Below are 15,900 nucleotides of genomic sequence, written 5' to 3'. Positions count from 1 at the left end.
AAAACGAACGCCCCCAGGCCAAACCCTATCCCTATCCCAATCCCCACAGCCTCTGCCTCCCGCTCCCGGCCGCCGCCTCCCTCGCGCCCCCTCCCATCCCAGCCGCCGCCTCCCTCGCGCCCCCTCCCATCCCAGCCGCCACTTCCTGTGCTACGGCTCCTCCTCTATGCCAGTCTCCTCGTTCCCATCCCGAGCAGCACCGCCTCCATCTCGCGACATAGAGTTCGCGGCCTCCCGAAGCAGCAGTGCCTCGCGTGGTGACCTGAACGGCGAGGAAGTGGAGCATCCTCCCGTCGGCTGCGGGGAAGATGGGCTCGACGTGGAGCAGCACTCATCGCGGGGAGCCGTCCTGGCGGTAGTCAGACTACCCAGCTCCCCCATTCAGTTTTTTGTTTTTTTTGCTTTTCCTCTGTCTCAACTTTCTTTTACTCCCCCTCTCCCTCACCTCTTCCTCCAGATCCGCTTCCACCTCGCCGTGCTCGCCATCCCTTCCGTCGAACTCGGTAGATTTTTTCACGATGGATGACCTTTGCCAAGGATTGGGTTAAGGTAGTGGCCTGGTTGACCGGTGGAGATTTTATTCGTTGGGGATTTGATTCCTCTGCTTCCTTTTGGTCTTTTCTATTGGGTTTTGTTTCTTTCACCTTTGTCTCCATCAAGTCTTCCTTCAATTTTTGTTTCTTTCCATCTCAGATTTTGTATTCTACTTGCTTTATTTTTTCGTGTTCTTGTGGTGTTTGGTCCTGCTCGTTTTTTTTCGTTTGGCCCCACTTTAGATTCTGTCTTTTGGTTTCTTTCAGATTTCTTATTTCTATTTTCGTTCTTGGTTCCTTTTTTGTGTTTTTCTTCATTTCTTCACGCTTGGTTCGTGAAGACAGTAGACACACAGGAGAATATGTTAACAGGCTGTGCAATACTTCCATTCTATGTTCATTTCCGGTTGCACAACATGTGTTTGATGAACATTAGTTGTTAGTCTGGGAGCAGACACTAGAGATAGGTTCATGTTCATTTTGAGGAAAAAATTGTAAATTTCTTGGTATCCACAATGCAGTAGAATCGCAATCTAGAATGGAGGGGCTATGTAGAGATCGAATGCTAACAGCTACATTGGTTTCTGCTGCGGCATGATCAATTATTATTTCCTATTTTGCTTCTTTTACTTTGTTCGGAAAAAATGGTATACCCATGTGGCCTAGAATTCTTGACTCGTTTCCTGGAGGAACAACTGCAAGAAGAGCTCCTCTTCAGTACCCGCAAGGAGAATATATTTTCAGTGTTGGGTATAAGTTTGATTTGGTGTGAGAAATTAACCACGGGTGTACAAACTTCCTATTTGGAAATGATACTTGGAGAAGAGCAAAAAGTAATTAGCTTCATAGTTAATACTTCATACTTTGCCACTACTTTGGTGGTCCAATAGATTAAATCACAATGCCTTCCTTCGTATTTACTGTTTTGGTTCTGTCCAAAGTTTTGGCGATCCTGTCATTCATCCAATTTGTATGATATATATGAGAGCTATAGTAGTTGCACTAGAGTCATTGTGTGCTCAATCTTCAATAACCGAAGTTTTTGATGTGCAGGCAATCTTGAAGCCATCAAAGGCGATGCATGGTGGATTCGATATGTTGTCTAGAGGTTTCACAATGTTCCATCATACAGGAAGTTTGAACTTGACATAAGAGGTTTCAGTGATGATTTGAGTGGAGTATGTGGAACCAACTTTAGTCCCATGTAAAAAATACAAGGAGGAAAGGTGTCTCAAGTTAAATCAAGTCAAAGGCTGTAGTACCTTTAATTTCTTTCCCAAATACATGATAATGATTCATAAGATTTAAGATATTGTAATATTCTATTAATTCACAAAATACATTTAGTAGTTGTGTTTTTCTTATAATCCTAAGGCCCATGATACCATTTCTATTTCTCTTATAATGCAACAACAGGTTGTTTCAATTTCCAAGATCATTTCTTACGGTCCAGTTTTCTTCCTGCTATAAGTACTTGGTTTGCCAAATTTCAACCCTATATTTTTAATTTGTTGTTTCCACTGTGTGCTAAGGTTTCTGTCGGCAGGCTTCTCTACAGCTTGTGATGTATCACGGCTTTCTCTCCACTGGCGGAGTAGCTGTAATGCATCTGCTTCTTTCTCCACATCACTCCAGGCAGTGGCTGCAGGTACCATATTTTATCTTTGTAGTATTGGGCATGCCATGAAAATAGGCAAAGATAGATTAGATCTCATGCTCCAGTAGGCATGGAAAATTCTATTTTGTTGCATTATTGCAACAGTCAATTTCATTGATACGATTAATTCGGTCGTCAAGCTTGCAAAGGAAAAATATTAGTATGAGCAGAGTTTGAAGCAATGCTGGTAAAAACAAGTAGTAAACCGCTATTTTTAATAAATAGAACCTTTCAGCTCATACATGGATATCTGGGATGGTTGAGTTTGTCGTGTTCTTAATTCTTATTGATAGAATTGTGAACTGTTTTCCCTTTGTAGGCCACCATCATGTGGTTGAAAGTGGATTGGTCAGGAACAAGGAGTGCGGCTGTGCCTGGTGATTAAAGGCTGCAGCAACGATGTGGCTGACTAGTTGTTGACTACTCCCTGGCGCAGATTATTTTCATGGCGTCTTTAGGCCATGGATGTGTCCTTCAGTATGTCCTTCTTTCTTGTGCTCTGCTCCATTCATTTTCTGGCGACGCTGAGCTAAAACAAGAGACTAGCGTTAGTGGGATATGAGGTGTTTGGTCATGAATTCATAAGGTACACATCATTTATTCTGGTGTTCGCTACAGTCTTCTATATATGATCTCTCATAGCTACTTGAATCGATTTTTCACAATTATCACGTCATTTTGTTTTGGATATTAAATCTAGCCCGACTATTTTTCATGTATCCGATGGAGCGATGTACGAGAATGTTTACTTTTTAACTGATCCAGCATGTATTTTCTACTTAGTGTAATTAGCTAACTAACTATACTTTTCTTTTCTGTCACGCAATATATACTATTTAACTTCAGCTCGCATCAGTCCAAATACCTAGGTGTTTTTTCACTCTCATTTCATCTGTTCATCTCCAGATCCGGAATTACGAATTCGTCCATGTGTTCGTGGTGACACAATGTTTCAGCCAATTCTAGAGTTCAGTGCGCTCCATTATTCTGAATTTTGTAGTGTCAGTGTTTGGCACATGTTGGTCCAGTGCCCGTTGAATGTGCAATCCTATTTGAACACAGATGTCTTACAGAATCAGGTCCCGTGATGTTTCTTTCCCGGTCACAGTTGCTAGCCACAGAACCCAGCCAATGAAGTTAGGCTGGCATGCCATCATGATAAAAACCTGATGTAAAGTGTGCTCTGTTTTCTACATTCTCTAATCTATCTCATGAAAGGTTGTACTCTCCGATTGCAGCGTGATGTAATTGAGCTAGCTTCTCCTATCTGTAAGCCCAATTTCTGTGATATCCAGAAGCGAAGGAACAACTCTACCGATGGTTGTTTGAAAGAAATAGTATTATTGTTGTCGTGAGGAACTACCGTACATTGTCTGGGCCTCTTCGCACCAGCCCAGTACTAAGCATTACCACAACAAGGAGTTCACAGCTGATGACGCAAGAAGTTCAGGTTATATTATCTCTGCTTTACTTAAGTTTCCCCCTTTTCCCCTGTTTTCTAGAAGTACAAGTTATATTACCTGACGTGTCCTCTCTTTTTTCCCCTTCTGTTTTCTATAGATTTGATATTTAATTCTTGCCATGGATGCTCTCAAAAGTATCAAATCTAGCCTTTTATTGTCTAAGTTATGGTGGAAAAAACTTTTGTTTTTTAAATGGATGGTGGCTATTCACATTTGGGTTGAAGTGGTTGAAGTGCTTTTGTGATAAAAAAAACCTTAGTGCATATATCTTTTCGTTTGGCTGTTCTCTATACCTATAGTTTATCTCATCTCACTTCTCTTGACATAGTTCATATCACATTTCCAAGGGCAAGTAATTTGCTCAGTACCGTTTGTAATAAGAATACAATTTTTTTGTTTGCTCTAATCTTTCTACACATATTGCTGTTCCAATTTCCATTCCCTAAATTACTTAATTTTGTCATAGCTGATGACGTGTAAACTATCTGTAAGCTCCATTCTGTTTAATGTTCCATGCAAGACTTAGAGGATTTCAGTGACAACCTTGACCTGTACAACTTGCTACATACCAGGACTTGAAGTCAGCATTATATTTTGTGTTGGTACTTTGCTAAATTGATTAAGTACCTTTTACTGATTCCAGAGCATATGATTGACTTGAGTTTTCAATATTAAGTAAAATCAGGTCTTCTGAACAGATGCAACCCATGTATTAGTCAGATACAGAACCCAAATAAGATACAGGTCAGTATAGAAAAAACTCTATCATCCTTATAGGATGGTATCGTGCATACATAATAAGTTACGTCAGAGGGTAACCCACACTTGAAAGGCTCGTGTGGCAAGCCCCTCCATCCATGGCTCACATCGGGCAAAGAGCCAGGTCAATTTTTTCTCATATTATTTGTTCATCTTGAGTTCCAGAACAAAAATAAGCCAGTAAAGATTTTTCCAGCTGACAATAACCTTTGTGATACAATCTAAGAATTCAGCCATGTGTTCTTGGTTTATATTGTTGGGAATTATTCATGCAGCTATAGAGATTGGGGTGCTCCATCATTTAAATTATTTATTGTCAGTCTTAGGCGTGAAAGAATTACTAAATCCTACTGATGACAGATCTGCACGAAATCAATCACAGCGGAAAAGATCTTGAGATTGACATGAAGCAAGGATAGAAAATGGCATGAAGATCAAGGAGCAGCAACATATGATCGAGGCTGACCTATATTGTTCAATATTGGCGAGAAGCCTTACCTGGTGTTCACCCAAGATGGCAATGAAATGATGGTGAGGTAGAAGGTACCCTTCTAAGGCAGCCATGATGGGTAACATGATCTACCTGATGACACGAGATCTGCATACTGGTGTCCAATGCAACTATCACAAGCAATAAAGATTTCAGATATGCTTGTGTTCTGTCTCTTTTCAATAAGGATAAAATTGTCTGACTTAAACAATGTAACCAAGAAACAAATAATTGATTCTCACATTTGGGAAATCCAAAAATGTTATAGCTTATCTAAGAACAAAATTTGTTGCTTCCATAACTAAGTATGAGATTCAGTATTATGGAGATTTTTAATGTTAATTGCTTCCAGCATTGTATTGTTGGCAGTAATTTTTTCTTGCCATAATATAAAATGAACATGGGCACAAGTATTACGGGATCGTGCGTCAAGGCGCACATCTAAATCTAGTAGATATGAATAGAGTTAGTCAATTACTACGTGCTAGCTAGCGTGATCAGAGGAGGAGCCGCACCTGAGCCGAGTTAATTAATTACTTAGTCCAGTTATTGAGTGGACGTACTAAGAAAAACAAAGTCGTAGAGTACAGGCATAACACCGCACCAGCAATCAAGCGGTGCCGGCCGTGCATTCCCGCGGAGGAGGGACGGAGGCGGCCATGCAGGGCGGGCCTGCAGCTGCAGCAAAGCAGCTGATCAGCGTAGCGGGACGACGGCGGAGAAGGAGATGCGATGCCCGGGCCAAATCAGAAATCTGCATTGGTAGTAGGCGGCGAAAATTGCTGCGCCCCGGGCCATGGCCCCTCTTGCCCTGGGTGTAGCTCCGCCTCTGATAGGCTGCACATATCATTTCCAGGGCTGTCAACCATGTCCGTAACTTCCGGAGGACCGTTGGAGGCGACGAAAGGGCGATTCTGGGCGATCGCCGCCGACGTTGACTCCGATGAAGATTCGCCGGCTGTCAGGGACTCCGATGAAGACTCGCCGGCGTTCAGTGACTCAAAGGTACGTACGCAGGTGGGTTCTCCGTTCGTTTTTCCTTACAGTCTACCGGCGGACGAGGCTCGCTCGCTTTCGCCTTCATCTTTGTCGGCGATCACCCGTCGGGAGCAGAAGAGGATTCGCCAGCGGGAGGCGGCGATTCTCCTAAGGTCAGGTACGCCATGCATCTCTTCTTCCCCCGAGCTTCCTTCTTCTCGTTCTTCGGCAGTTTCCAGAGCTGCCAGAAATTGCAAGATTGCAACTCCAATCCTGCCTCCATCGACTTTCGTTCTGGATTCCTTCAATGCTGAGGAATGGGTTCAGGTCTTTCGTCGGAAGCGCAAGTTATCGGCTCGGCGCCGCCGCCGTGTTTTCCTGCCGGCGAGATCTGTCTCGTCGTCAGAGAATCGTTCATGTTCACGACAACAATTTTCAAATTCAGAAATTTTGGGCCGTATGGGCTCAGAACTTCCGAAGTCATCGGTTGACTTTGATCTGCATGGTCGTATGGGCCTGGATCGGACTGTCGTCAAACCTACAGATATACGGATCCCGCAATTTGCTCGCGGGGTTGCGTATCATCTAGGGTTCGGTTCGTCTCTCAAGCCGCCGTCTATCCTATCTCGCCATCGTGCTGCTACGCTCGTTTCTGCTGCCATGGCGAACCGAGGTGGCGGCTCGAATCGGGGACGGGGTATTGGCGGACGCGGAAGCGGTGGATGGCAAGAGGGTCCAGGAGGTGGCCGTGGATCAAACTATCATGAAGGAGGTCCCAGTGGTACGGCTGGGGATGGTGTGGAAGCTGATCACGCCGGTGATCACCTCAACAACGTGTTTGGGGACGGTGTTTTCCGTGCTGGTCCGGGAAGGCAGGGTTTTCGGAGGCGGAAATCGGTAGTATCAAGGGTACAATAACGAGGCGACGGACGCCGCAACTATGGGTATGGTGGATATCCTCGTCGCTACCCTTTGAATAATTCTGTAAATCATAGGTCCGGTTCGGGGAATAGTAGGTATGCTACTACCGTCACGGGTCTCATAGATGCTCAACAACGGATGGTGACTGAATCCGCGGAGGCCTTTGCTCGGCAGCTCGCTGGTTCCTCGGAGCCATCCCAGCCAAGCCAAGTTTATGTGCCCAAGAGTACTTCTGTACATCCTGCAGGACAGGGAGCTGCTGTGTTGCATAACCCTGGGTTTACCACAGCGGCAACGAAGCCAACGCTGCAACCTAGCCCTTTGGTGCAAGGGCGGACTAAGAAGCCTCGAGGAAGTGCTGTTAGCTGTAGCTGGGTGTTCTTCCAAGGAGGCAATTGGTGAGGCTGAAATTTTGACTGAGGAGGAGTTTGTTGCGGCAAATAGGAAGAAAGGACCTAGCTGTTTCAGATGCCGTACTGCTGGACATTTTCTTAATGATTGTGAAGTGGTTCTGTGTGATTGTTGTCAGAGACCTGAGCATGCTACGAAGGATTGCCCTCTACTTCGGGCACCAAAACCTCGTATTGCGATGTATGGTACAGGTCACCCAGATCTTACTTTTTGGGAATTACCATTGTCCAAATCTGTGAGGCCAAGAGTGGAGAACACAAGACTTGGAAGAGTTGAAGTATCTGGAGGGGTTCTTAATATTGAACAGTTAATTGCACATTTGCAATGGATTGTTCCTGACCCTCTTTATGTCTGGGAAGTAGAACAAATGGAGGACAAAGTGTTCAGGGTTAACTTCCCTAGTAAGAATGAATTGGTTAGGGTGCAACATTTTGGAAGATTCCATGTTCCTAACTCGACTATTATTCTTTCATTTGATTTGTGGAAAAAGGAGATTCAGCCAGCTTGGGAACCTGAAGATGTTTGGGTGAGGGTTTCTGGCTTACCACCCGTTGCTCTCGATGATTATTTAGCTCTATGGGCATTTGGAGATGTTTTTGGTAAGACCAAAGAGCTTGATATTGTATTTACAAGACAACATAATATCCTCCGCATTCTTATCACCTGTTTAGATTATACTCTCATTCCTGACACATGGGACCTTAAGGTCAAAAATGAGTTCTTTCGGTTAAGATTTGAAGTGGAAGGAGAGAAAGGGACAAACAACATTGATGTTACTATGTCCGATGTCCATGGGGATGGAGGTGATGGAGGTGATGATGAGTCCAACAATAACGCCCATGATAAGCCGGCTGGTGGTGCTAGTGAGCGCGATGTGAAGAGAACTAAAAATGTAGAGGGTGCAAAGGATGGAAAGAGTACATCCAAGTACACCACCTATTGCAAAAACAAATTCTGAGTTGATGCACATGAAGGCTAGTGCACTCGGCATTGGATAATGGCCTTCATATTTTGTCTAAATCTGAAAATATACAAAGGTATGATGATGTATTTTTTAAGTCCAACAATTTGAGTTTAAGCCCTAAAGAGCTATATTCTTCTTTCAGTGCGGTTGCGGAGGGAGTTGTGGAGTATGATCCGATAAAACCTCGCGCAGATGCGTTTCCCATATCAAACAAGCAAAATATTCAAGTGCCAGTACATGGAGCTGTCGTTCCTAGCAAGGAGGAGGGAGGCACGTCGATCGCATCGGCGCTGCATGAAGCACGCGGATCAAACCATGCCTTGGGTGTTGATGCCGCAGCTCTGCTGCCGGGCGGGCCGATGACGGCTAGCATAGCGGAGTCCCTGCCCACTTCGCCTGTATTGAGCAGCACCTTGCTATCTGCTGCGCCTCTCTCTATGTCGGTTAAGACATCAAATATAGCAAAATCCTTTGAGACAACTAAGGTGAATGAATCTGCTTTGTTGCACGTTTTGAGTTCTGATGTAGATTCTTATATTCCTGTTTCTTTCGATGCACAGGGAGTGGTTGCCCCAGGTTTTTGTTCGCTCGTTGAAAATGTTAACTCTTATATGAATGTACCAAGGTATGATAAGGTCCATTTTAGTGCTAATCCTATGTGTACCAGTTCTAAGAATTTTGTTTCATCTACCAGTGCGATTGTGGAGGACAGTGGAAAGTATGTTCAAACTGTTCCATCAGAAACAACAGTTGAAAAGAAGGCGGAAAAGGTTACGTCGATCTTGGCTGGCGTGCATGGAGCTTGCCGATCGGAGTTTGCTGGAGCAGACCGTGAGGATCTGGCCTCACCTACACTCACCAGATCGCCGCCTGTATGCGGCCCAGCTTCGGCCAAGGGGAATGGAGGCTCGCCTAGGCCCAGCATGCGGGGACTGCAAAATCTATGCAGACGCCGCCGAGCAAATCCACGTCTATCCATACGGTGATTAAGCACAAGGATGCGGTCAAAAATAAGGTGAATAAATTAAATGAGATGCATTTTATGAATCAACAAGACAGGTCTCTTTCTTTCTCAAATAACACACAGGGAGTTTGTACCCCGGGTGAGAATATTATGTCTCAGTCTTTTTCTTTCAAACAGATTGTCGATTTTGGGGGTATTAAAGAGGAAGCATTGCAAAGTGTGCGATCGAGTGAAAGGTTGCGCGCTCAGCCAAATTATGATGCTACTCAAATGGAGAGGGCAACAATGATTCTTCAGAAGCGTGATGAGATACCTGCGATAGGTACGCCCAAGATACAACCCAACTCGTTATTATCTTTCTCCGATGAGCAGATTATTCAACATGCTAACTCTTTGGGGGTGTCACTGGGTAATTCACATCAAGAGAATGTTATTTCGGTTAATTTAATGAAAGTAATTGAATTGGGACGTATGCTCACTGTGTTGGAAAAAAATGATAAAAAACTATCAATAATGATTTTGATTCATCTTGTTTGATAGTGTCTCGTGCCTCCAATTTATGTGAGGATTTCCATAAAGAAAAATGGGGATGATAAAAAAAATGATAAAAAAACTATCAATAACGAAGAGGACTTACTTGGGGATGAGTTAAATAAGGTTACTCCTATTATTCCTAAAGATAAGATAAGACGTAAAAAATCGTATGATAAGAAAAATGTCAGGAGGAGTAACCGCATTCGTGTTAAAACTTCGAAATCATAATGCATATTTTGAAAGGAATAACTTGGAACAAGTGAAGGTTTTAGGGACCCCGGAAAACATCTTTTTGTTAAGGAATCCATTAGGGAGTATGACCTGGATTTTTTTGCTCTTTTAGAGACAGGCCGGTCTAACTTTTCAATACCTTTCCTTAGAGATTTGTCGGCGGGAAAGGAGTTCGCTTGGTTTTGTTTGCCTCCGCAGGGAAGATCGGGGGGAATTTTGGTAGGAATAAATACTGCAACTTTAAAAGTTAGTAGAGTTGATAGTGGAGACTTTTGTGTTAAGTTGGCTGTTAAATCAAAGATAGATGGGTTCGAATGGTTACTTGTGCCGGTGTATGGGGCGGCGCAAGACAAGTTCAAACATGATTTTCTTGCGGAGTTAGTGAGGATGTGTGACTCTGAGACTTTACCTATGTTGCTAGCAGGTGATTTTAATATCTTAAGAAGACCAGAGGAGAAAAGTAATGAAAATTTAAGTGGAAAATATAAAAGAGAAAAGGAATGCTTGTTAGCTATTATTGATGCTTTGGATATTAAGGCTGAATGCGCACCCCTATCTCCGAATGAGAGGAATGATCTGAAAACAGCCAATGAGAAGTTAAACAAGCTTAGGCGGGATGAAGAAATTAAATGGGCTCAGAGGGCTAAGGTGAAATATATTCAGGAAGGAGGAGATAATACTAAATATTTCCATCTAATAGCAAATGGGAAACATCGGAAAAAGAAAATTTTTCAGTTAGAACAAGACGAGGGTACTATTGTCGGTGATGATAATCTAAAGACTTACATAACTGAATATTACAAGAAATTGTTTGGCAACCCTGAGCCGAGCTCTGTCACTTTGGATGAAAATAGAACTGGTGATATTCCACAACTATCGGCAAATGAAAATGATTTATTAACCATGAATCACTCAATAGATGAAATTCATAAAGCTGTCTTTCAAATGGAGCATAATAAATCGCCTGGACCTGATGGATTTCCGGCTGAATTTTATCAGCATTTTTGGGAAGTCATTAAAAAAGATCCGATGGCACTCTTTGAGTGTTTTCGGAGAGGAGATTTAGATTTGTATAAACTCAACTTTGGAGTTATCACTTTGCTCCCGAAAAGGAAAACGCCACCCAAATTCAACAGTATAGACCGATTTGCCTACTGAATGTTAGTTTCAAAATCTTCACTAAAGTAGCTACAAATCGAATATCGGAAGTAGCCCAGAAAGTGATCAAACCGACACAGACAGCTTTTATACCAGGAAGACATATCCTAGAAGGTGTGGTGGTCCTTCATGAAATGATACATGAATTGCATAGGAAAAAGCTTGATGGGGTTCTTTTTAAAATTGATTTTGAGAAAGCATATGATAAGGTAAAATGGCCTTTCTGGCAACAAGTTCTTCGTATGAAAGGTTTTGATCCAATTTGGTGTGAGAGGATTCGACACTTTGTACAAGGGGGGAGTGTAGGTATTCGAGTTAATGATGATATCGGACATTATTTTCAAACTAGGAAAGGTTTGCGCCAAGGTGACCCTTTGTCCCCGATTTTATTTAACATTATTGCCGATATGTTGGCCATCCTTATTTCTCGGGCTAAGGAAGATGGGAAAGTTGGAAGTTTGTTACCGCACCTGATTGATGGGGGGATATCTATATTACAATATGCGGATGATACAATTCTTTTTATGGAACATGACATAGCAAAAGCTATTAATATGAAGCTTATTCTTTCTATCTTTGAACAGCTGTCCGGCCTTAAAATAAATTTTCATAAGAGTGAAATTTTCTGCTTTGGTAAGGCTAAGGATATGGAGCATCAATATAGAAATATTTTTGGGTGTGAAGCTGGATCCTTACCTTTCAGATATTTGGGTATCCCTATACATCATAGGGCACTTCGAAATGCAGAGTGGAACCCTGTAGAGAACCGATTTGCATCTAAGCTAAGTTGTTGGCGTGGGAAAATGCTTTCATACGGTGATAGACTAGTTCTCATTAATTCGGTTCTAACAAGTTTACCTATGTTCATGTTATCCTTCCTGGAAATCCCAGTTGGGGTGAGAAAAAGATTAGATTACTATAGATCAAATTTCTTCTGGCAATCAGATGAGAATAAAAAGAAATATAGACTTTCTAGGTGGAATATATTGTGTAGACCTAAAGATCAAGGTGGGTTAGGAATCGAAGTACTTGAGTTAAAGAACAAATGTTTACTCAGTAAGTGGTTGTTTAAATTGCTCTCGGAAGAGGGTATGTGGCAGCAACTGTTGTATAATAAGTATCTCAAGAATAAAACTCTTTCACAGGTTGAAGCAAAGCCTAATGATTCACAGTTTTGGAAAGGACTTGTGCATATAAAGACATAATTCTTTAACCGGGGTTTTTTTAAGGTGGGTAATGGAATGACTGTTAGGTTCTGGGAGGATACATGGATGGGGAATGCCCCATTGTGTCAACAATACCCAGCATTATATAATATTGTTCAACATAAAAATGTCCTTGTTTCAACAGTTTTGGCTCATACACCCTTGAATATCACTTTTAGAAGAGGTTTAAATAATAACAAATGGGTACAATGGTTGAATCTATGTCAACGGTTAATGGCAATCTCTTTAAATAATGAACAGGATGTGTTTTGTTGGAAACTCACTGATTCCGGTCTATTTTCTGTCAAGTCTATGTATCTAGATATGATGAATGGACATGCTATTTACCTTCGTAAATATTTGTGGAAATTAAAGATCCCCTTGAAAATTAAAATTTTTATGTGGTTCCTTAGTAACAAAGTGCTCCTTACTAAGGATAACCTTGCTAAAAGAAAGTGGAAGGGATGTCAAAAATGTTGTTTTTGTGATTCAACTGAAACTGTTAACCATTTATTTATCACTTGCCCATTTGCAAAGATTGTTTGGCGTATGGCTTATTTTACTTACAACATACCTCCACCAGCTAATGTTACTAATATGTTTGGTAAATGGCTTAACGGGGTACGTAAGGACGATAAACACAAAATCCGTATGGGTGTATCTGCTTTATGCTGGTCCATTTGGAGGACGAGGAATGATATTATCTTTAATAAACAAATTGGGACTAATTTTTTGCAGGTTATCCGACGCGCTGCGCATTGGATTCAACAATGGGTTTTGCTTCTCCCTATGGAACAGCGGGAGGATATGGTTTCTGGGTGCAACCGGATGCTAGTGGTTGCTCAGGACTTCTTTTTCCGGGCTACTGGATGGCGACACATTAATAGATTAGCAAATAGATAGGCTATCTACATGTTGCATATTTCTGTGGTTGATTCATGTATCGACCTTAGTCTCACCATGAATGTAACCTGGATTTTTTTGTAAACTACTTTGGTACGTTTGGTTTAATAAAATGAGCCGTGTGCATCTATTGATGCAGAGGCTGGGACGATACTCCCATATCTAAAAAAAAAAAAAAGCTGTGTGCACGCGACGCTCGATCGGCTGGGAAAGCCAGCGAGATCTTTCTTCGGCTGCGAAGGAAAGAAAGAGAAAGCCAGAAATGAGTGACGACCAACCGGCAGCAAAGCATCGTCTGCCGTTCCCCGAAGCTTCCATGCCGGGCGTACGGCGTGGTACCACTGTACACGGAGGGAGGCTCTGCTTGCGGCGCATTTCATCTCCATGTGAGCAAACGAACACTGACTCGTGATACATGCGGGCCAGGCGCTTCGGCGTTGCGGTGAAATGAACAACAATGTGAAACATGCGATGTGGGAAACGCACGTCTTGGGTTGCGTAGTTATATTTATAGTGTACATGGTATAATACAGAGATATACATTACAATATCTCTAGGACGGAGGAGGTGTTTTGGCTCATAGGAGCAAATGCTCCCATTATACAAAATAATTAAAAAATAATTTTAAAAATGGCAAAAAATTCTGACATAATTTTTTTGGTGTACATCATGACATTCTATGTTAGTGCACAAGTTTTCGTGGTGAAATAATATTTTATGTGGCGTGTACAAAAAAGACAAAAAAAAATGTCCTGTACATAGTCATGTTATAGCATCAAAATTTGTCTTTTTTACAGGAGCCACAATTTTTTTAGTTTTTTTTGAAAACTTGTGTACGAACATAAAATGTGTAGATGTACATGTAAAATTTTATTTTGGAATTTTTTGACACTTCGAAATGTTGATTCACATAATGGGAGCAAATGCTCCTATGAGCCAAAGTGAATATCTATGTACAGTCTAACATCCTTCCTCAATATTGACCGTATCATCCAACATCTAACATGTTAATATTTTGCCTTCAGGTGAACGAGAAACCGGCGTCGCACGCTATATGAGGATGTAGCACGCTATAAAACCATATTAGCACACCGCGGTATAGCACCTAAATTGGAGATGCTCTCTAACCGAAGCCTAAAAAGCTTTAGAGGAGCAAATTTGCGCCGTTAACGGACGGAGCCAACTCTAGGCCAAAACCTAACGGCTTTCGAATAGCAAAACATATTTCTCATCAGCCTCCACGGCCCCTAAATATCCCCCCCCCCCCCGCAACGCCGCATCATCGCAGCCGCGTGCTCCTCGACCACCGCAGAGCAGCGAATCCTCATCTAGTCCTTCAAGAGCGCTCGGCAGCGAGCCCTAGAAGCCTCTAATATTGGTGGCTTTTTCGAAAGGGATTTCTATTTTCGTGCCCTCGGTTCCTTAGTTGTGCTCAGTTTTCCCCAGCCCCTTAGTTTTTCCTCAGTTTTACCCTAGCCTTTGTCTGAAGACCCGCAGAAGGAGCTCAGACGGAAGGAATCCGTTTATTTGGACGTTCCGTGCCGACGTGTTGCGCCGCGTCGTCCGTGGGGCCGCGTCGTGTGGGGCCGCGTCGCGTGGGGCTGGTAGAAAGGGACCGCGTGGGACAGGACGAGAAGCGTTTGGTTGCACGTGAGCGGGAGCTGGGTTTTGTCTCTCTCGGCCCAAATTGGCATTTTTAAGAGCACCTTTTCCCCTCTTTCTCTCTCTGTCTTTTTCACCAAATTAGTATCAAATCTAGAGAAGCTTCTATTTCTGTCTTTCTTCAATATGGCAGCAAATCTAGTAGCAAATCTCTGGGGTTATTTATGCCTTTTGGCCCTCGTTTTTTGCCCAATATGGCAGCAAATCTAGTAGCAAATCTAGAAGCTATTATATGATAAATTCACAGCAGCATAATCAGAAAACTAAGTATAATACATAGGTAAACTGCATACAGCAGCCAAAAGCAGCCAATAACATTGTTAATGTTCACGACAAACTAAGCTGCAAAAATATACAAGATCACGCACGCAATGTATGGACAACAAGAAGATTAGGATGAATGAATTTGTTCTTCATTCCTCCTCATATATTTCTCCGTCGCTCCATTCGTGCAATTCCCCAAGGAAATATTCATTGAACTCCTTCCGTCTGCAGTGTGAGGCCAATACATCCTCCAAACGGTATGGCCTGTGTTCATTTCTCAAACCGTAGAATCCTATTCTATCCACACGTAGTGGCCACTCATCCCAGGCATTTGTATCATGAGAGTACGCTCTGATATAACCCAAATCCGTGTAGTAGATGCTGCCAGGTTGAAGTGTCGGGTACACTCTGGTGTCGACGGAGATACACCGGATATAATTCACGAAGAAGGCATTACTGCCAATGTTAGTGACCGGATGGAGAGAGCGGCTCTGAGTGTCCACACGGTACACCAATGGTTTGCCCGCCAAAGCCGCGCCGACCAACAACACAAGCAGCAGATCACCATCCGACTCCACAAGGTAGAACTTCGACGTCCAAGTTCTGGAAATGAAATTAGTGTCTCCATCTTGACGGTGCTCGCGCGCTGCTGCAACCGTATATTGGTGCACACTATTCTTCCGATCTCAAAATTGTCCGCAGCTACGCATACGGTTCACCATTGAACGGGGTAATGCAACGGAAACCATGGTTCTTGATCGAAAATCTTCCTTCTCCCCAATCCCCATCTTCATTTATATCCT

Source organism: Lolium rigidum, chromosome 4, assembly GCF_022539505.1.
Source record: "Lolium rigidum isolate FL_2022 chromosome 4, APGP_CSIRO_Lrig_0.1, whole genome shotgun sequence".
NCBI classification, from domain to species: Eukaryota; Viridiplantae; Streptophyta; class Magnoliopsida; order Poales; family Poaceae; genus Lolium; species Lolium rigidum.
Note: the sequence above shows the minus strand (reverse complement) of the source record.